The 22,541-nt window shown below is 38.0% G+C and overlaps 1 protein-coding gene across 5 annotated transcripts in view; it reads right to left on the bottom strand.

Annotated features, from left to right (window-relative positions):
* Window positions 1–22,541, bottom strand: part of Cdk15 (cyclin dependent kinase 15) — a 146,850-nt gene that overhangs the window by 46,292 nt on the left and 78,017 nt on the right. The window lies entirely within an intron of this gene.

Here is a 22,541-nt window from a genome sequence, read left to right as displayed (position 1 = left end):
CCTCCTGCCAAGAAACATCGTGGGGACTTTCATAAAGGGGTGACATGCTACTAAAAGTCTTGGAAAGCCAGGTACAGTGGTTGTAATTCTAGCTCCTCAGGAGACCGAGGCAAGAGGATTGCAATTTGAAGCCCACCTGGACAACTTAGTGAGACTGTCTCAAAAAAATAAATAAATAACAAGGGTGGGAATATAGCTCAGCACTCCATGAGTTCAAGCCCCAGCACCACAAAAACGTCTTATAAAAAATAGTTTGTGAAATAAAAGTAATAGCTTGTCGCTGTTTGTTAAAGTGAAATAAAACCAGCAGTAGTTATAAACGTTATATAGTTCTCAAATGTCTTAAATGTGAGTGGTTTATTAGCTCTTCATTTTATAGAGAACATAGGAAACTACTAGCTCTTAATTGCAAAGCTCTGTACACTGAATCTAAAATGCTGTCATTAGAAGAGGTATCATTACTGTAGGTACAACTAAGGAAAAATTAAAGACCCTGTAAGTTACTCCATAAGTATAATGATTATTGTGTCAATCAAAAAATATTAAAGAAAAATTAACAAAGATTGCCACCCTTTAAAATACACATACACAAGAGCACAGGTATGTGGCACACACTTGTAATCCCAGCTACTCATGAGGCCGAGGCAGGAGAATCATAATTTTGATCACAGTCTTGACAAAAGTCTTGTCAACTCAGTAAATCCCTGCCTCAAAATTTAAAAAGTGTAAAAGGCTGGGGAGTAGTTCAGTGCTCCCTGGATTTAATCCCCCTGTAAAAAGTCAATTCCCTCCCCAAATTCTGCAGTTTAAACTATGACATGATGAGAATTTTTATCTTATACATACTGGAAGTGCTGTTATAAATCAAATAGACATAGATTACTACATATCACATACTTATACATGCAAAAATAAAAATGGAGCATTAAACAGAATAAATTCACTTAGGTATTCCTAAACCTCTTTCACATTCAGCATTTGGTCCAAACTCTTTGGTGTGTGTGTTTACTCGTGGTATCACCATCTAAGTTAAGAAGCTGATGATGCAGCATTTCTTAAAATAAACCATAAGTGAACTAGAGTCGCTGGTGCTGCCCTTCTAAAGTGGCTTTGGAATCGCAAGGTTAGCGAGCTTTTCGCTTCTGCTTAAAGCACGTTGGTCGAAGTGTGTGACTCATTTCTTCTCTACAACTGTGTGGCTCCTGAGGATGGGTGGCGGCGGGTAGAGAGAGCGCCTCTCTTTTTGCTGGGTTTTCTTCCAAATCTCGTCTCTGTCTTGTTGATGCCCACACTTGTGCCACCTGCCCCCAGCCACAGTGCAGCAGGGTGGAGTTCGAGCTCAGGACTCAGATTGTAATATGCAATCTAACAGAAAATGAGTACCCTCAAAGAGATTAAATGGGGCGAAATGGAATTTCCTTTGCCACATCGTCAAACTGTGAATATTTCCTAAGGGACAGGAAGGAGTAAGATTTAGTTCACTATAACACACACATTTTTATAAAAATTTTTGCGTTTAAAATAGTTCTGAATAAGCTGACAGAAAATTAACAATAGTCACTGTACTGTATATTGTTATCTTCAAAACAATTGCTCAGATTACAAGACACAGGCATACAAAACAGTTCAAACATTATAAGCAACCAGTTTCTTTCCATGGACTATGGGAATTAGTAGTACAATTATCTCAATTTCCTATCAAGTTGTTTTGAAATCCTGTATCATTTTTATTATCTTATTTTCTTTCAATCTCTTTAAAATAAAAAAATAAAATGTTAAAAAAGATTCTGAAAGAAAATGATTATCTCTATGGCCCAATATGTCTTAATTTTTTTAAAACTCCAAGCCCATTTTACCATAACACATAATTTTGCACTCCCTGAATTATTTTGACATCCTTGTGGCAAAATGAGGAAGAAAATTTAAGTAAAATGTTTGATTATAAATGATCACATTATTAAAGATTGGTCTTTAATATTATTTGTGTACGTTTAGAACATAGGAACCATTTTTACTTTTTTCATCTATAGACATATTTTTATTTTATTTTCATTCATTTGTAGGAAAAACAGATTTTTTCATGATTAAGTTTAAAGGCGATCATTTTTCTTTTTGTGGTACTGGGGATTGAACCCAGGGCCTTTCCTCTGAGCTACAACCTGAACCCTTTTGAATTTTGTTTGAAACAAGATATTGCTACATTGCTCAGGCTGTGTTCAAACTTGCAGTTCTTCTGCCTCAGCCTACAAGAGTGTTGGAATTATAGCTATGTGTCATGCCCAATGAAATAATTCTTATCCGTGTTTGGTTTGGGGACAGAATATATATTAAAAGGAAAATTGAAACTGAACTATATTTACTTACGTCAACTTAGACAAAAACTCTTTTTGTGACCCATCACTTGTTTTGAACTTAACAACTGGATTATTCCTATAACTTTGTGAAGGAAAGATGACACACTGAGCTTTACCAGCAGAATTGCTTCTCTCCCTCAAAAACCAGGGTGTCCATCAGTTTGTGTTTATTGTTAAAAAAAGTCAACAGGATACAATAGCCACAATTTTTCTTGTTACTAATTTTTGCTGTGCAAAGACATTTTGATATGTGCTACAAGAAGTTTGATCAGATAAATGTAATTTATGACTCTGGTAAAGAGTGTCTTGAGAGAGATTTTTAGAATTATTGTCATTTTAAAGTTCCTTAACTTGTATCTCACTATTCTTGTTCTTTTTTGCTTTCTGTCTCTAAACAATCAATATAAAACATATAATGGAAACAATATACAGAAGAGAATAAAAGTAATGGAAACGTGTCAAATGGCTGAACCCACCTTGCATGCTAGTGAGGCTCAAGTAAGATACAGGTCAACTGAGAGGAGGTGGCCAGTGCCACCGAATGGCTCCAACCCCACGCTTACTCCGTAGTCACGTGGAAGGAGGCCCAAGGCCCTTTCCTTTTGAAGTGAACTTATAATATGCACATTTACATGTCATCGGTTTATTACTTGGTTATAAAACCAGTGTCTCCAATCAATTCCCAAACACCTTCTGAAATCCCAGGGCTCACAAACCACTACAAAGCTGGAAGGTATTCCAAACAAAACACAAAACACACAGTTATTCCTAGGTTTAAACGTGTAGTCCTCTGTTCTTCCTCCCCCTCAGAGGTTTTCAGTGCCTAGGAATAACTTGTTTGACACCGTTTTGTGGTGTATTAGTTTGATTTTCCATTGTTGGGACAAACTGCCCAATAGTCACAGTTTAGAGGAGGAGAGATCCACGTGGCTCCTGGGGCTGTGGCCTGTGAGCTCCACGGCAGGAGTGCTCTGGTGGAAAGGCACAGCTGACCCATGCTGGCCAGTGCGGGAGCACAGTGCTAAAGAGGAACAGGCTAGGGGCGTCAGGCCCTACCAAAGTCACACTGCTGTGACCCACCCAAACACACTTGGCAACAGCTTCAGGAATCTACCAGGTGTTTCTTAAACCAATAAAATTGACAAATCAGGCTTAACTGTCACAGTCCACCACATGTCAACTCACAATCAAACACATCTCCTTAAACCACACTTCAGATTAAGCCAGTAGCCAGTTCGTGATTCCTTCTAACACAACACAACTATCCCACTTACAACTGGAAATGGAGCAATCCCTTCCTGAGAGTTTCAAGAGTTCCAGAATTTTGGGGCTGGGGCTTTAGCTCAGTGCTATAAGCACTTCCCTGGCAGGTGTGAGGTCATGAGTTTGATCCCCAGTACCAAAAAAAAAAAAAAAAAAAAAAAAGAGTTCCAGAATTTTTGAGAACTCCACATATCTTCTGAGACTTAACACAAACTCTTGGTTGTGAACTTCTATAAAAATGAAAACACATGCCATTCATGAACTGTGAGGGAAGAGAACAAGAAGTAACCAAGAAGCAAGCCTTCCCCGTGAATTGGCGTCATGTGTGGGCTGCTGGGGGAACAGTCAGATGCCAGCCTTTTCCTGTGGATCAGTGCCATTCGCTGACTGCGAGGGACGAGAACAAGAAGTGACCAAGAGGCAAGCTCTCCCTGCAAATTGGCGCCATGCATGAGCCACTGTGGGGGAGAGCCAGAGGCCAGCCCCTTCCAGCACAGGGGCTGGGAAACAAGAAGAGCCAACCCTTCCAAATTCCTGCTGTAAGTGACCAGCTGGTCCAGGGAAACACAGGCTTCAATGATAGCTTTTGAGGTAAAATACAATTTAATGCTTGTCGTGTTTAGTGTTTCAACGACTTTGCAGGTCTAAAGCCAGTAGTCTGTACAACTACTGAGAGGATAACAGTACACAATGCAACAGCTATGGGGAATCTCCTGAAGGTGATAGCCATTGTTGATTCCCTATTATCTTGTTTTGAAGTCCTGTATCATTTTCATTGTTTTGTTGGGTTGGGCTTTATTCTGTTTTGTTGTGTTGGATTTTATTATATCCCATGGCATGGGCAGCTATTTCAAAGATAGCAAGACATATTCTAGTAGTCATTTTGGATTTACCATTATCTTGTTTTGAAGTCTTTTATTGCATTCATTGTTTTGTTTTTAATTGGTCCTATGTTGTTCTGTTTTATTTGATTTTTACTATGTCTGAAGGTATCTGCAGCTATTCTGAAGACAAGAAGAAGCATTATGGTAACCACTGTTGATTGCATTATTTTGAAGTCCTGTGTCACTTACACTGGTTTGTTTTGATTGGCTTTATTCTACTTTATTTTGCTTGGTTTTATTCTCTTTAAAATAAAAATAAGTAAATAAAAATAAAAAACGAATTACACAGTTCTAAGTTTCAGTGGCACAGATAAGCATTTCTTTTACAAAAGGAAGTCAGAACATAGAAGGAATTGGACCAAAGCAAGATCAAAACTCAGCAGGATAAACACAAAACCCTGTAGTTCCTGATCTGGCATCCAGGACTCCTGACAGTAAAATGTAAATCCACAGGGTACAGGCAGCCCTGTGCCTGTCGCCTTGCTGGTTGCAGCCACATGGCCTCTCTCCTAGGCTGGTCTGTTTACAGCTTGCAGCTTTCCCCAGCAGATGTTTCATTTTCATGGCATCTCTGACTTCCTGGAGTTGGCAGTGCACCACTGGCTTCGCTGTCACAGCTTTACGTATTGCACTCTCGGAGGCTCCTTGCCTGGCCTTCTAAGCTTCATTTGAAATCTGGGTGGGAGCCTCCTTGACCCCACAATTCTTGCATTCTAAATGCCAGTAAAGCCAGCACCCTGTTCTCACCGCAATCTGGCTAAAAGCAGCCAGCAATACCTATGCCACAGCCTGAATGTTGAGCTGTCTTGAAACTAATTAATCCACTGTCTGAATCTTAGTCTCCTGCAGTCTCAGGACATAGGCAGAAATGGACACAAATTTCTTTGCCCGAGTGTAACACACATGACCTCTGTACCAATTGCCAATGGAGTCACTGTTCCCAACTGAAAGCTCCTGAGCTTGGCCTTGACTGTCTGCAGTTCTATCAGCGTCTGGTCTTCTGAATCACCCACCCATCAAGGTCTGTTTATAGCCTTCTAGGGCTTCTCTTGCCTTTAGACCTTCCCAAACTCCTCCCACAAACCAGTTTCACAGGCTTCTAAATCTTATGGTTGGGTACAGTCACAGGAATGACCCCATTCCTCTAGTATCAACTTTCTGTGTTAGTTTGCTTTTTTTCCTATTTCTGGAATAAAATACAAAATATCACAATTTAAGGGAGGAAAGGTTTAATTTGCCTCCAGATTTTGGGATACTGAATCCAAGATCAGTTGGCTCAAAGACGTATGTGCCATGGTAGCAGGGCACAGCACAGGAAAGGCGGTCACCTCACTGCAGCCAGGAAGCAGACAGAGAGCAGCTCCAGAGAGGAGCAGGCCTGGGGCCACACACGGTACCCAAAGTCATGCCTTGTGTTCTCTCAAACACACTCAGGACCGTACTTGGCCAGTGTACGAAGAATTTCTTACTCTAGTGAAGTTAAAAATGTAGGATTAATGATCACACATGGTTATCTTTTTCTTTTTTCCCAGCGGCGCTGGAGACCAAACTTGGGACCTTGCACACGTGAAGCAAGCATTCTACCATTGAAGCCCAGCCCAGCCCTCATCTCTTCCTACAGGCAGCTGTGGAGAGTCAGAAAGGAAGTCCTCTTGTCACATAGTGTCACACTGTTCTTTATCTTCTACATTACCAGGATGGGATAGAATGTTATGTCAAATAAATACTGGCAGAAATTAGAACATTCAGGTCATCGTGCAAGTCCTACAAAATTATGTTTGTATGATGGAGGTAAAATGGTAATATTTGGCTTAATTTGCTAAAATTCTCCATTTATATTCCAAAGCAACTTGAAATTTTCTTTATCTCACAAATCTAGAGTCTAAGGTGATTTGTTGTGTGTGCGTACATGTGTGTGTTTGTGTGTGTGTGTTTATTTCAGCTCCCAGAAGATCTATAAGGACCATAAATACAAATATGCCCATAAAGTAAACCTGAATTTCATGTTTTAAAGATGGAGCAGTGCACCCATTATTCTTTAAAGCCACACAATTCAGCTCATACAATTCACCTTCCTATATTAAACTTGTTTTACAGATTGCTTTAAATTTTCCCTTCTGAAGCTTAAAAATACAAGTTATGCAGCCGCCATCTATTTTGTCTACCTCTCAACTACCCTTAAGCAATCATTTTAAGTATTCTGAATAATCAGGTCTGCATGGGGACCCAGCTTACTGCCTTTTAGTCTCCTGTTCTATGTTTAAATCTTCATTCCCAAGGCTCTTCCTACCCTGCATATTTCAGGCTTCTCAGTGGATATCTGTTGGTGGAGATACCCTTGGGGCAGTCCACGGAGATGAAAAGAAATGTCTCATGCTGTGGGAAAAAAAGCAGCAATGGGCTCCAAACAGTGAACATGCCAGACGGGAGCGACGCAGTGGGCCGTTCCTTTGCTTCAAATGTGAACCTTCAGTGAAGTTAGAGGAAACGGTTTACTTTTTTATGCTTATCTAGGCTATCTTCCTTTGTCTCTATTCTAAGCATGAATGAATTCTTCTATAAGAGAGTAAAAGATTCTTTAAATTCTTTAGGCAATCCCTACGGGAAAAACTCATCTCAGGAGTTTTATGCTTCTCAGAGGTGCAAGGCACATATTAAAATCTTGTTGGGAAAAATGAATCAGTATTTCACATTTACTGTTGAAATTAATTCAGAATAACATCACATATGGCAGACACATAGCATTTTCATTTGCTTTCCCTGGGCCACGCTGTAACTGTGAAAACTGCAGTGGGAAGCCTGACAGTAAAGATTCAGGCTGGGGTGAAGCTTGTGACCAGATGTGCCCTGAGAGCCTTGTGCGCTCACAGGTGGAGTTTTTGGAGGTGGTTACATTTACTATATGTATTACTATAGATTAAGGGTGTGTGATAATTAAATTAGCCCACTGATTGGCTTAGTGTGGTTCTGAGTGTGGACGGCCCACCTTGGTGTGGTGGCACCAACCAACAGACTCGTCCTGAAAGGGATGACAGGGGAAGGGAGGTCTGCTCCATACCATGGACTGTTCGTCTTTGCCCCGTCCCTCTGCCATGCCAGCCTTCCTCGGAACCAGCCTACTGTGGACTAAAACCTCTGCCAATAAACCTTCCCTCCATTAACTCGTGGATGTCGGGTATTTTGCCCCAGCACGGAGAAAAGTAACTAAGATGGGAAAGGTTAACTTTCAATGGCCCTAAAGCACGTAGCTGCCTGAAGTCAGCACCCAACAGCAGACATTGTGTGCAAAAATAACTCTTTTTTAAAAAACCTGCATATGAGATGTTATTTCACTATGTTAAGTGAAATAAGCCAGACCCGGAAGGACACATACTAGATATTTACATTTATAGGAGGTTCTGACAACCGTCTAGGATAGGAAACAGAAAATAGAATTGTGATTATCAGGGGCTGAGCGGATGAGGTGGGACGTTACTGTTAAGTGGATACAGTTTCAATCTGGGATGACAAAAAGAGCTGGAGATGGATTGTGGTGACGGCTCCACAGCAGTTTGCCAGTGCACTGAGCGTCACTGTGTGGTACACTTGAAAGTGGCCAGGCCTGCGCAGTGTTATTTTCATAAATACAAAACCACAACAAGAGGATGCTTTTCCTAAACAATGAGTTTTTCTCACTAAAATCCTTAGTGAACTTCCCAAGGGGTGCAGAGAAGGAGGAGAGATGCCGGCAGACGGGAGAACACTGGTGTAAGGATGGATAACAGGAGGGCCTACTCTTTCTTCCTTTATTAACCAGGCCCTGTTGCTGGCTCTGGTTCCCCGCTGCTAATACAGCTGCTTCCGGCCCTCAGTGGGAACGAGAGGCGCTGGCACTGCAGGCCACAGCCACCTCCGTCAGGCAAAGGCATCAGTGCCACCATCATCTCCACGTACGGCGGCATTCAGCTGGGACCCTAAAGGACTGAAGGGCCTAGCAAAACAGGGTGTCCCCCCTACTTTCTTCCTTCATTAATTGGAAATCTCCATACTCACTGCCACTCCTATCACTCTGAGAAGAAACAGAAAACCAAAATGAGGGGAGGGCTCTCAATGCAATACCCAGTTTCCAGCTGTTTCTACGAGACTGAGCAAATACAGTAAACTCAAAGGAATGTATCCATCATTCTATTTCTACAATATTTTTAGTTTTAGCAAGAAAGTAACAATAATTGTGCAATGAATAAGAGTAAGGACCGTAGTTAAACTTTCAATTGAATTTTTATTTTGTGTCACAATTACTCATGGTTAAATTCATGAGACACATATGTGGATTAGTGTATATGCAGTTGAAAGGTTAACGGTTACATAGTTTAAGGAAGAGTTAAGGAACTGGTGGAAGAGCTGAGGGTGTTACCCAGAATATAGCTCAGAAGGTTCAGCAGTGGGAGTTATGAAGAAGAGAAAAAGAGATACGGGTGTCAGAGTGTAATGCAATAATCTCTCATGGGCGCTACAGAAAGAATAAAGAGAAAAAAATAGAGGTGATATTTAAAACCAAGTGGCTAAAGAAAAGGATGAATTCATAAGTAGAAGAAACATTATTTATAGCAAGCAGGATAAGTGAAAAGAAATCCACACTAGACATAATGAAGGCAAAGAAAACGTTCTTTAAAAATCCAAAGAAAATGAGAGATCACCTGCAAAAGGAGGCCTATACACTTGGCACAAAATTCTCAGTAGTAACCATAAAGGGAAAAAGCAGGAAATATATCCTCAAAATCCTGGGAGAAAACACCTGTCAATCTAGAATTTTATCCTAGAAAAACTTCCTTTCAAGAATAAGGCTTTATTTTCAGAAACCAAATCAGTACTCACCACCCACAGCCTGCACTAGAAAATTCCAGATGGACTTTGAGAGAAAGGAAAGTTACTATTAACATAAAATCTAAAGTGCAGAGCCAGGCGTGGTGGCTCACGTCTGTAATACCAGCATTTGGGAGGCTGAGGCAGGAGGATTGCTGCGAGTTCGAGACCAGCCTGGGCTACAAAGTGAGCTCAAGGCCAGCTTGAACTGCATAGCGAGACCCCGTCTCAAAAAGACTAAAAAAATCTAACGTGCGTGAAGGAATAATGAACAGTTCTAAATTCATTTGCAGTTAATGAAAATAGCTTCTGTGTAAAACAAAAATGGATACAGTTGACAGGTTTACAATGTAGCAAATGTTTTCAACACAGCCTTCATCAATAGCTTAGACAAAAATGATTTTAAAATATTTGTATAATAACTTTTTTTTCCTGTACCATGAAACTCAGGCCCTTGCATTTTCCAGGCAGGCGTTTATGCCAATTTGGGTATTTGGATGTGTAAAGCTCTGTACTTAAGCAGTTAGGGACCACTCATCCTTCTCAAACACACAGGAAAGGATTACAGACACTGAGTATGGGCTACATCAGCGGGTCTCACATCGACCTTTGACTGTCGGCCAGGTTTTCTCAAGCTTTGGTTAACTTAATTTTGAAATAACTTTTTGTAGTGCTGAGGACTCAACACACAGCCTCACACATGTAAGGCAAGTGCTCTGCCACTGAGCTCCATCCTCACCCTGAAATAATTTCAAACATTCAGAAAAGTTGCAAAGAAGATAGAAAGAAGAATTTATATTCTTGAAACAGATCAACCCATGCCAATTTGTACTATTTCTATTTCTATGTATTTATATACCTATGTACTCTCTCTCCTCAAGTATTAAAGAATAATTTGTAGATATTATGTTCTTTAAGATTTGCATGGCTATTTTCTAACAAGTGTATTATCTTTTATAGCAGTGCAATTCAAAATCAGGAAATTTAACATTGATCTGATACCACTGTGTAATCCGCAGGTCATAAATTTTGTCTATTGTCCCAACAATATTTTTTGCAGGTCCATTTCCCTTGGCATCCGGCCAAGGACTATGCACTGCATTGAGTCAGTGAGCAATCTGGAACAGTTCCTCAATCTTTCTTTGGTTTTGAAAGCCTTGTCTCAGGGGCTGCCAGTGGAAAACACTTGTCTAGCATGTACAAGGCCCTCAGTTCAATTTTTAGCACCACAGGAGGAAAAAACCCTTGATCTTCTAGATATACAACCTAGTCAACTTTGCAGAATTTTAGATTGGGATTATCTGATGCCTTATATTATGAGGCACATCATGGTAGCCAGTCCCACTATGCAGTATATCAGCTTTAACTACTTGAGGAAGATGTTGCCTGCCAAGTTTCTATACTATAATGTTAGTAGTGTTCCTTTGCAATTAAGAAGTCATTTGTTAAGAGGTATTTCGAGACCGTGTACATGTCTCATTCCTCATCAAACTTCTCTCCCGATAGCCTAGAATGCATGATTTTCTTTTCTGGTATTAGAGATTGAATCCAGCACCATTCCATCACTGGGCTACATTCCCAACTTTCTGTATTTTTCATTTTGAGATAGGGTTTTGCTAAGTTGTCTAGTCTGGACTTGATTTTGCAATCTTCCTGCCTCAGTTTCCCAAGAGACTAGGATCACAGGTGTGCACCACCTTACCTGGCAGCATCTGTGATTCTTGTTTGAACTGGTTAGTTCTATCTATCATTTCTTTGTCAGCTATAAACTGGTATTCTAATGTAGGGAGGAGCTTCTCTTCCTGTTTCTAACTGGCTAGCTAGTTATAATCAGTATAGATTTATGTAATCTTACTTTAAGATTTATGTATTCTTATTTTAAATTACAAACCATACTCTGATTATTATTTGCACAAATTGCCACAAATATGTTTAGTGGAAGATTCTTTAAATTGCTTCCCAATTCTGATACATTTGCATCCTTTCTGGGTCACTTTGTAAGAAAATTTTCTGACCCCCATGGATCCTCCAGGCTATTTTTGTAATTTCCCTGTCTTGTCTTCAGAATCAACCATTTCTCCAAAGAGTCCTTGTAATGTTATAAAGAAATCAAGATCTGAGTAGTAGACCAACACACAAGAAAAATATATTAATAAATTTCTTTAAAAACATACTAGCAAATGCAAATTATCTCTTAGGGTATCTAACCCATTTAAATTCTTAAAATTCCAAAGCAAGTTAATATATCACTGTCAAAAACAACTAGACATACAGGGAAAAAAGAACACCATAAGCAAGAACCAAAAGAAAAAATTAGACTTATAAGCATTTTTGTCTGATTTGTTTTAGATTTTGTTATATAACCACAAATCTGGCTCATGTATCAAAGGTGGCAAAGTGGTAGTTATCTCAGCTTTTATTTCCTAGGCTGTGTTTAATGCTATTGTTCTTGCTAGTGGTGCTGCTTTAGCCAGGGGTGGCACAATGGTTCCAACTGGTTGTTCTTCCTGGTATTCCAAGTCTAAAACTGACTGAGGATTGTGGAAGGTACTGTGGCACAGTGCCAAAGAACCAGGGGCTGGCAGCAACTTGTCATCCCCAACAAACTGAAGAGGTGCTAAACAGACTACACCCCAAAATCATCTACACCTGAAGACTCCTTGGAGAAGAACTCATTTCCTAAGAGTTTTAAATACTAGTAATAAACAACTCACCATAGGCAATCTACAAGAATCAATTCAGGAATTAAAAATTAAAGAGAAAAAAAAAAGAAAATGAGAAGACCTTTAAATAAGATGTAATCGTAGACATTCAGTTCACCAAAGGCAAATCCAGGGACCACTGAGGTGGGACAAACGGAAAGCCACCCAGCTGGCCTTTCTGAAGTGGTAACAACAAAGCAATTGAATAAGGCTTTTCAAAAAAATCAAATCAGAAATAATTTTCAGATAATTGCAGAGATGGTGTCCACAATGAAAATGCATGCTTAATGACACTACAGCAGATACAGATTTTAAAAAATAGAGGAGCTTAAGAAAATGATGGAAGTCATAAATGACCAACATAGGAAAAAAATGCAATCCATAAGACAGATTCAAGCAGATGTCCAAGATAATAAAAATTCCATTGAAAGTGTCTATTGCAGAATGAGCCAATGTGAGGACAGAATCTCAGATATAAAAGACAGGATTGTGATTAGCAACCATGAAAAGAAAAATAGCAAGAAATCACGAGAAATCAGTCCAGGAATCTGGGGAACTAGGGCTGCCTGAGGTAAGTTCCAGCACACTGTCACAGGTTCTGGGAGAGTTTAAGATCATCGCTCCTAGTGGTTAAGGACCTGCTTCCAGCCATGCTAAACTGGGCTCTCCAGATTTCATGGCCTGGCTGGGCCACACCCAGTGGTCTTCTTTCAATCCAGGAAACTGGGGCTGTGCAAGGTGAGTTCCAGCTCGCCGGTGCCAGCCAGGGAGAGTTTTAAGATCATCACTCCCAGCTTCCAGCCACACTAGACTAGGCTTGGCAGGTTTCTCAGGCCAGACTAGACCACACCCAGGGACCTTCTTCAATCAGGGGAGTTGAGGGCATGTGAGGTGAGTTCCAGTGCATCAGTGCTAGCCCAGGGAGAGCTATGGACCACCACACACAGTGGTTAGGAGCCCGCCCAGCTTTCTGGAACCCCAGAGGTGGCCCGGGAGGTCCTGTGGGCCTGACTGGATCATGCTCATCAACCTCCATTCAGTCCCATGAGTTGAGGGCATAGAAGGTGATTTCCAATACGTCCAGGGGAAACTTTGGAACAACACTTGAAACACGGAAATATAGGAAAATGACAAGATGAAAGACTAAAATAATACAATTTGAAACCTCCAGCCCATCCTAAGAAAGCCTAGGAGCCATGTACATAGAAGAAAATATATGCCATACACCTGAAATACCTGAAATAATAGCAACTGAAATGAAGAAGCAAATCCAGGAAGCTTTAAAGGAATCCAAATTAGAAATAATCTCCCAGGTAAAAGAAGAAATGATAAAAGTAATGAAAGAAATGCTGAACATATCTAAAGAAGACACAGTTAAAACATTAGAGGAACAAAGCAAAAAGATAGAATCCCTGGATGAACAATATAAGAAACAAACAGAACACATGAAGCAGATTCAAAGAAATATACAGGAAATCAAAAATTCCATTGAAAGTTGTCAAAACTGCCTCAACAAAAGTGAAGATAGAATTTCAGACCTTGAACACAAGATGCATCTAGTGAACAGGTAAGGAAAGATCTTTTAAAAATAACAAGGAATCAGGAAACAACAATTCAACAGCTATAAGATGATGCAAAGAAAAACAACATTAAGATTGATAGGGATAAATGAAAAAGGGACAATATAAAGGATGCCAAGAGGATCTTTAGAAAAGTAATAGCTGAAAATTTCCCAAACATGAGAATGGAAACTGACACATGGATTAGTGAAGCATATAGAACTCCAAGTAGCCGTAACCAAAATAAAACTACACTGAGACATACATATAATAATCACCATCCCAGAAATCCAACATAAGAACAGAATATTAAAAGCTGTCAGAGAGAAAAGACAGATCACCTATAAAGGAAAACCTATCAGAATTACAGCAGACTTCTCAATACAAACAATGAAGTCAAGAAGAGCATGGAATGAAGTATTTCAGATCCTAAAAGAAATTGACTTCCAACCTGGACTGATGTACCCTGCAAAACTGTCCTTCATAATGGTTGGAGAAATAAGATACTTCCATGACAAAAAACAGCTGAAGAACTTCATGATCACCAATCCAACCCTGCAAAGAATAAAGCACTAAGCAAGATAGACAATTAAACAGAATGGAAAGGTAAAGATGCAACAGCAGAAAGATAACATGTCAACAATAAGCCAATATATAACAGTTATAACCATTAATGTAAATGGTCTTAATTCACCAATTAAAAGAAACTGACTGGCAGAATGGATCAAGAAACAACATCCAACCATATGCTGTCTACAAGAAATCCATCTAACCCAAAAGGGAACTCATAGACTCAAAGTCAAAGGATGGAAAACAATACTTCATGCAACAGGAACCTCCCAAAAAGCAAGGGTATCTATTCTATATGCAGACAATGTGAACTTGAAAGCAAGAATGATAGAAGAGATAAAGAAGGTCACGACATACTAGTTAGGGGAAAACTTCAAGAGGAAGAGATAACAGTCTTAAATATATATGCACCAAATTCCAGAGCACCCAGATATACAAAGCAAGCATTAACAGAAATGAAAAATCAAAAAAGCAATAACACAATTATAACAGGAGACCTTAACACACCATTGACACCAAGGGACAGATCAACCAGACAGAAAACCAGCAAAGAAATAACAGAACTGAATCACACCTGTAAACAAATGGACTTGATAGATGTATACAGAGTGGTCCATTCAACAACATCAGAATATACATTCTTTGCAGCAGTATATGGGATATTCTCTAAAATGGACCATATACTAACCCACAGAACATATTTAAGTAAATGCAAAAGAGTTGAAATTATCCCATGCATATTATCAGATCATAGCGCCATGAAACTAGAAATTAATGATAAAAGAAACTGCAAAACTCCCACAAACACATGGAAATTGAATAATACACTCGAGTAAACAGTGGGTCACAGGGAAAATTAAAGAAGACATTAAACAATACCTATAAGCAAATGAATACAAATACAACTTACTGGAATCTGTGGGATGCAATGAAAGCGGTCCTCAGAGGAAAATTTATTGCACTGAGTTCACACATCAGGAAAACAGAACAAATACAAATAAATAACCTGATGCTACACCTCAAGTATCTAGAAAAAGAAGAGCAAGTCAAGCCCAAAGCCAAAGGAAGGGAGGAAATTATAAAGATCAGAGCAGACATTAATGCAATAGAGACTAAGAAAACAAACCAAAAAATCAATGAATCAAAGAGTTGGTTCTTTGTAAGAATAAATAAAATTGATAAGCCCCTAGCTAACCTTATTTTAAAAAGGGAAGAAAAAGCTCAAATTCATGCAATAAGAAATGAAAAAAGTGAAATCACTACAGACTCTGGAAATACAGATCAACACCTATCTCAAAAACCTCTACTCTCATAGGTTTGATAACACAGAAGAAATAGACAGAGTCCTAGAAACACATGAAGCACCAAAGCTGGATCAAGAAGATGTAAAACTGCTGAATAACCCAATTTCTATTAATGAAATTGAAAATGTAATTAAGTCCTTACTTATGAAGAAGAGCCCAGGCCCAGACGGATTCACTGTGGAACTCTACAAGAAATACAAAGAAGACTTAATGCCAACACTCCTCAAAATCTTCAATGAAATCGAAAGGGAAGCAATTCTTCCTAAATCATTCCTGGAAACAAATATTACTCCAACTAAAGAAAGATCCAACTAAAAAAGAGAACTATAGGCTAATCTCCCTAATGAACACAGGTGCAAAAATCCTCAATAAAATATTGGCAAGCAGGATGCAGCAAATCATCAAGAAGATTACACACCAAGTGGGATTCATCCCAGGCGTGAAGGGATGGTTCAACATATACAAATCAATAAATGTAATCCACATATCAATAGAGCCAAAAGTAAGAATCACATGATCATTTCTATAGATGCAGAAAAAGCTTTTGATAAGGTCTAACACTCATTCATGATAAAAATCTTACAGAAAATTAGAATAGATGATCTTTACCTCAATATAATAAAGGCCATTTATGACAAACCAGCATCAGCCATTTATGACAGGCCATTTATGACAGCCAGCATCACATTAACTGAAGGCCTTTACCTTAAAATCAGGCACAAGACAAGGATGTCCCCTTTCACCACTTCTATTCAACATAGTACTGGAAATACTAGCCAAGCAATTAGACAACAGAGAAAAACAAAAGGAGTAAAGATAGGAAAAGAGGAAATTAAATTATCATTATTTGCAGACAACATGATACTCTACATAGAAGATCGCCAAAACTCCATTGAAAAACTCCTAGATATAATAAATAAATTCAGCAATGTAGCTGGATACAAAATCATTACTCAAAAATTGGTGGCATTCCTATACACCAACAACAAAATCACTGAGAGAGAAATAAGAGAAACTACACCCTTCACACCAGCACCCAAAAAAATGAAATGCTTAGGAATTAATCTCATGAAAGAAGTAAAAGATCTATACAGGAAAATTATAATACCCTGAAAAAGAAATCAAAGCAGATCTCAGAAAATGGAAAGACATCCCTTGTTCATGGATAGAAAGAATAAATATTGTGAAAATGGCCATTCTCCCAAAACTGTTATACAGATTCAATGCAATCCCAATGAAAATACCATCAACATACCTCATAGATCTAGAGAAATCACTCCTAACACTCATCTGGAAGTAGAAGAGACCTAGAATAGCAAAGGCAATTCTAAGCAGTAAAGGCAAGGCAGGAGGCGTCGCAATCCCTGACCTGAAGTTATACTACAAAGCTACTGTAATAAAATCAATATGGCACTGGAATAAAAACAGCTCTGAAGATCAATGGAATAGATTAGAAGATACAACCACAACTACACACACCCTCAATCACCTTATCTTTGATAAAGGGGCCAAACATGTTCACTAGAAGAATGACAGTCTGTTTAATAAATGGTGTTGGAAAAACTGGCTCTCCATATGCCGAAAACTAAAACTAGACCCATGCCTATCACCATGTACTAAAATAAAATCTAAATGGATCAAAGATCTGAATATTAAAACAGAAACACTAAATCTGTTGGAAGACAAATTAGGTAAAAATCTTGAAGATATAGGGGTAGATAGAGAATTCATGAACAGGAATCATGCCTCATGGAAAATACTTCCCAGAATCAATAACTGGGATCATGTCTTATTAAAAAGTTTCTGCATGTCAGAAGAAATCTCCAGCATAGTGAAAAGAAAACCCACAAACTGGAAAAAAATCTTAGTGAACTCTCCCTCAGACAAAGGACTTCTGTCTAAAACATATAAAGAATTAAAAAAATCAGATCCACGAAATTCAAAGACCCAATCCAAAAATGGGCATCTGAGATGAATACACACAGTTCTCAGATGAAGAAATACAAATGGCAAATAAAGACATGAAAAAAGTCTTCATCATCATTGGCCAATAGAGAAATGCAAATTCAAACAACACTGAGATTTCATCTCACTCCAAAAAGAATGGCCAGGATCAACAAAACTACCAACAACAAATGCTGGAGAGGATGTGGGGAAAAAGGAACTCTCTTGCACTATTGGTGGGAGTGTAGACTGTGCAACCACTGTGGAGATCAGTCTGGAGATTTCTCAGAAAGCTGGGATTGGAAGTTCCATTTGACTCTGCTATTCCATTTCTAGGCATATTCCCAGAAGAACTGAAAACATCATATCACAGTGATATATGTACACTCATGTTTATAGCAGCACAATTTGTAATAGCCAGATCTTGGAAACAACCTAAGTGTCCGTCAACTGAGGAACGGATAAAAAAGTTGCATTTTTATACAATGGAGTACTATTCACCTATAAAGAATGATCACATTAAGATATTTATAAATAAATGGATGCAACTTGAGACCATACTCATAAGTGAAATAAATCAAACTCACATGTATAAATACCGTATGGTCTCCCTAGTATATCTAACGGTAAGAGTACATAAGATTTTATGGTAATCATGATTCCCTATTACATTGCTTTGAAGCTTTAAAATGCTTTCACTCATTAGTTGGAATGGTTTTATTCTGTTTTGTTTGATATTATTATGTATGATTGTATGAACAACTATTTTGAGGAAAACAAGACATTATGACAGCCATTCTTGATTTAATATCATCTTGCTTTGAAGTCCTACCATGCTTTTGTTCTTCTGTTTTCATTGGTTCTATAATGTTGTATCTTACTGAATTTTAATATATGTGAGAGTATAAACAAATTTTTTATGGAAAATGAGATAATATAGTAACTATTGTTCATTTTTTGTTGTTTGGTTCTGAATGCTCCGTAATACTTTCATTCTCTTGAATGGTTTTATACTATTTTGTTATATTTGACACTATTGTATGTTAAGGTATACTCAACTATTTCAAAGAAAGAGACATTATGGTAGTTACTGTTAATACTGGATTGTCTTGTGGTGAAGTACTGTGTTTCTTACATAGCTCTGTTCTGATCTGCTTTGTTCTGTCCTTGTTGTCTTAATCTCTTAAAAATAAAATAAAAGTTAAAAAAATTAAAAAAGAGAAATCAGTCCAGCAGTTGCTAAATGATGCAAAGAAGAATAACTTAAGATTGACTGTAGTCAATGAGGAATCTGTTTACAGACATCATACCCAAAAACTTCCCTGGTAGACAAAAAGAATTTGCATACAGGTAAGCTATGCATAGAGAAATCCACTAGCCATGATAAAACAAACAAACAAACTACAACCAGGCATACCATAGTCAAGATTCCAGACATTCAACACAAGAATAGATTATTAAAAGCCCTTTGGAAAAAGAAACAAATCATCTATAAAAGAAAGGCCACCAGAGTCACAGCTGACTTCTCAGCACAGATTCTCAACTCAAGGAAGGCCTGAAGTGGAGTACTCCAAATTCTAAAGGAAAACAACTTTCAACCCAGATTGATGTGTCCCTCAAAACTATCTTTCAAAATTGATGGAGAAATAAGATACTTCCATGACAAAGAACACCTGAGGAAATTTATGACCACCAAATCAGCACTCTAAAATGTTCTGAAGGACATTTTAAAAAGAGATAATAAGGACTACAGCTGCATGAACCCCCAAAGGAAGGAACACACCAGGGGAGGCAAACAATTAGAGGGAGGGGGGAGAAAAGAGAGGAGACAACAACAGGAAAATAACATGACAATACATATCAGTTACTACATCAGTGTTAATGGTCTCAATGCACCAATCAAAAGACACGGATGGCAGAATGCATCAAGAAGCAAGATCCAACAATATGATGTGCACAAGAAACACATTTAATTCAAAAAGAAATCATAGACTGGAAGTCAAAGGATGGCAAACAATACTCCATGTGACAGGAACACAGAAAAAAGCAGGAGTAGCTATTCCATTTGCAGACAAAGTGAACTTCAAGTCAAGACTTAATAATTAAGAGAAATACAGAAGATCATTATATTCTTGCAAAGAGAACAATCTAAGAGGAAGAGATAAAAATCATTTATATATATATATATATATATATATATATGCAACAAATACTAGTGCACTCAACTATATAAAGCAATTACTAACAGACATGAAAAATCAAATAAGCCTTAATGCAATTGTATTGTGAGACCTCAGTATCCCAATATCACAAAAACAGATCAATTAGACAGAAAAATATTGAAATACTAGAACTAAATCAAACTTTTGAACAAATGGATTTAGTAGATGTTTATAGGTGCTCCACTTCACAACATCAGAATACACATTCTTCTCAGCTGCATACGGGACATTCTTCAAAATAGACCATATACTGGCTCACAGGACATGTTTAAGTAAATGCAAAGGAATTTGAAATTATCCCATTCAAACTATCAGACCACAGGGCAATGAAATTGAAAATCCATGGTAAAAGAAATCATAAGAACTTCATAAGCACATGGAAATTAAATAGCACCCTACTGAACAACCAATAGGTCACAGATGAAATTAAAGAAGAAATTAGACGGTTTTTACAGTTGTATGATAATGACAATACAACATACCAGAACCTGTGGGACACAATGAAAGCAGTCCGAAGAGGGAAATTTATAGCAGTAAATACCCATATCAGGAAAACAGAGCCAGCACATAAAAATGACTTACTGGTGAACTTCAAACTTCTAGAAAAAGAAGCACAGGCTAAACCAAAAGCTTGTACAAGGGAGGAAATTATAAAGATCAGAGCAGAAAGTAACACACTGGAGACTAAAAACACAACACAAAGAATCAATAAATTGAAGAGTTGGATCTTTGAAAGATTAAATAAAACTGACAAACCCTTAGCCAACCTTATAAAAAAAGTAAAGACTCAAATCCACCTAATTAGGAATGCAAAGGGTAAAATCACAACAGATCATGCAGAAATCCAGAAAATCATCTACACCTACTTTGAAAACTCATATTCTAATAAGATGGAAAATACAGAAAAAATGGACAGATTCCTAGATACTTATGAATTACTAAAGCTGAATCAAGAAGATATAAAAATTCCAAATAAACCAGTTCAATCAATAAAACTGAAAATATAATTAAAAACCATTCAACAAAGAAAAGTCCAGGTGCAGACAGATTCACTGTAAAATTCTACAAGAAATTTGGAGAAAATCTAACACTACTGCTTCTCAAACTCTGTAATGAAATTGAATGGGAAGCAATACTTCCAAATTCATTCCTGGAAGCAGCTAATCACATTGATACCAAAACCAGAAAAGGATCCAACTAAGAAAGAGAATTACAGGCCAATTTCCCTAAGGTACACAGATGCAAAATTCATCATAGATACTGGCAAACGGGATGCAGCAAATTATCAAGAAGGTTATACACCAGGATTAAGTGGGACTCACCTCAGGGATGCAGGGTTGGCTAAACATACGTAAATTCATAAATGCAATCCACCATATTAGCAGAGTTAAGGACCAAAATCATAGGATCATCTCAATAGATGCAGAAAAAGCTTTTGACAAGGTCAGCACCCATTCATGATAAAATCTTATAGAAAATTGAAATGGATGGTCTTTATCTCAATCTGATAGAAGCCATCTATGACCAACCAACAGCCAGTATCACACTAAATGAATGAAAACTGAAAGCTTTCACTCTAAAATCAGGAACAAGACAAGGATGTTCACTGTCTCCACTCCTACTCAGCATAGTCCTGGAAAGGTTTTTCTGTTTCTGATTTTTTCCAGTACCAGGGATCGAACTCACAACCTCGCACTTGCCAGGCAGGCGCTTATGCTGCTGAGTTAAATCCCCAGCCCCATAGTCCTGGAAGCTTTAGCAGGAACAATTAGAAAAGAGAAAGAAATAAAAGGAATAAAGATAGAAAAGAAAGAAATTAAGAGCTGGGTATTTAGCTCATCAACCAAGTGCCTGCCTGGTAGGGGCATGAAAAAAAAAAAAAAAAAAAAAAAAAACAGAAAAAGTTAAATTCTACATAGAAGATCTCAAATACTCCACCAAAAGACTTTTAAATTTAATGAGCAAATTCGGTAGCACAGCTGGATACAACAACACTCAAAAATCAATAGCCTTCTTGTACACGAATAATAAACTCATTGAGAGAGAAATCAGGGAAACTACACCTTTTACAATAGCATCCAAAAAAATGAAAATATCTAGGAGTCAATCTAACAAATGATGTTTAGATAATGCAGAGATATCCTGTGCTCTTGGGTAGGAAGAACCAATATAGTGAAAATGGCTGTATTTCCAAAACTATTATACAGATTCGATGCAATCCCAATCAAAATTCCAATAGCACATCTCATAGAATTAGAGAAAACAATCCTAAAATTCATCTGGAACCAGAAGAGACCTAGAATAGCAAAGGCCATCCTGGGTAACAAAGACAAGAAGGGGGCATCACAATCCCTGATTGAAATTATATTATAAAGCCACTGTGATAAAAGAAAAAAAGTGTGGCACTGGCAAAAGCAAAACAAAACAAAAACAAAAACAAACAAAAAAACCAGGCCCAAGGATCAATGGAACACATTAGAAGATGCAGAAACAACCACAATCACACTATGCCACTTTATCTTTGAGAAAGGTGCCAAACACATTCACTGGAGGAGACACAGCCTCTTTAATAAATGTTGCTGTAAAAACTGGCTCTACACTTGCTGAAGATTAAAACTGGACCTATACCTTTTACCAGGCACTAAGCTAAATTTGGAATGGATCAAAGATCTTAATATAAAAACAGAAACATTACATCTGCTGAAAGATAGAATCAGTAAAACTCTTGAAGACATTGGTATAGGCAAAGACTTTATGAATAAAAGCCTGATCACACAAGAACTATCACAAAAAATCAACAATTGGGGTCTCATATTATTAAAAAGTTTTTGTACATTTAAAGAAATCACCAACAGAGTGAAAAGAAAACCCACGGATTGAGAAAAGATTTTTGCCAA

This window comes from Cavia porcellus, unplaced genomic scaffold, assembly GCF_034190915.1.
Source record: "Cavia porcellus strain 051 isolate PalLab524CR breed Dunkin Hartley unplaced genomic scaffold, mCavPor4.1 scaffold_26, whole genome shotgun sequence".
Lineage (NCBI taxonomy): Eukaryota > Metazoa > Chordata > Mammalia > Rodentia > Caviidae > Cavia > Cavia porcellus.
This window is presented reverse-complemented; position numbering and strand designations above follow the sequence as displayed.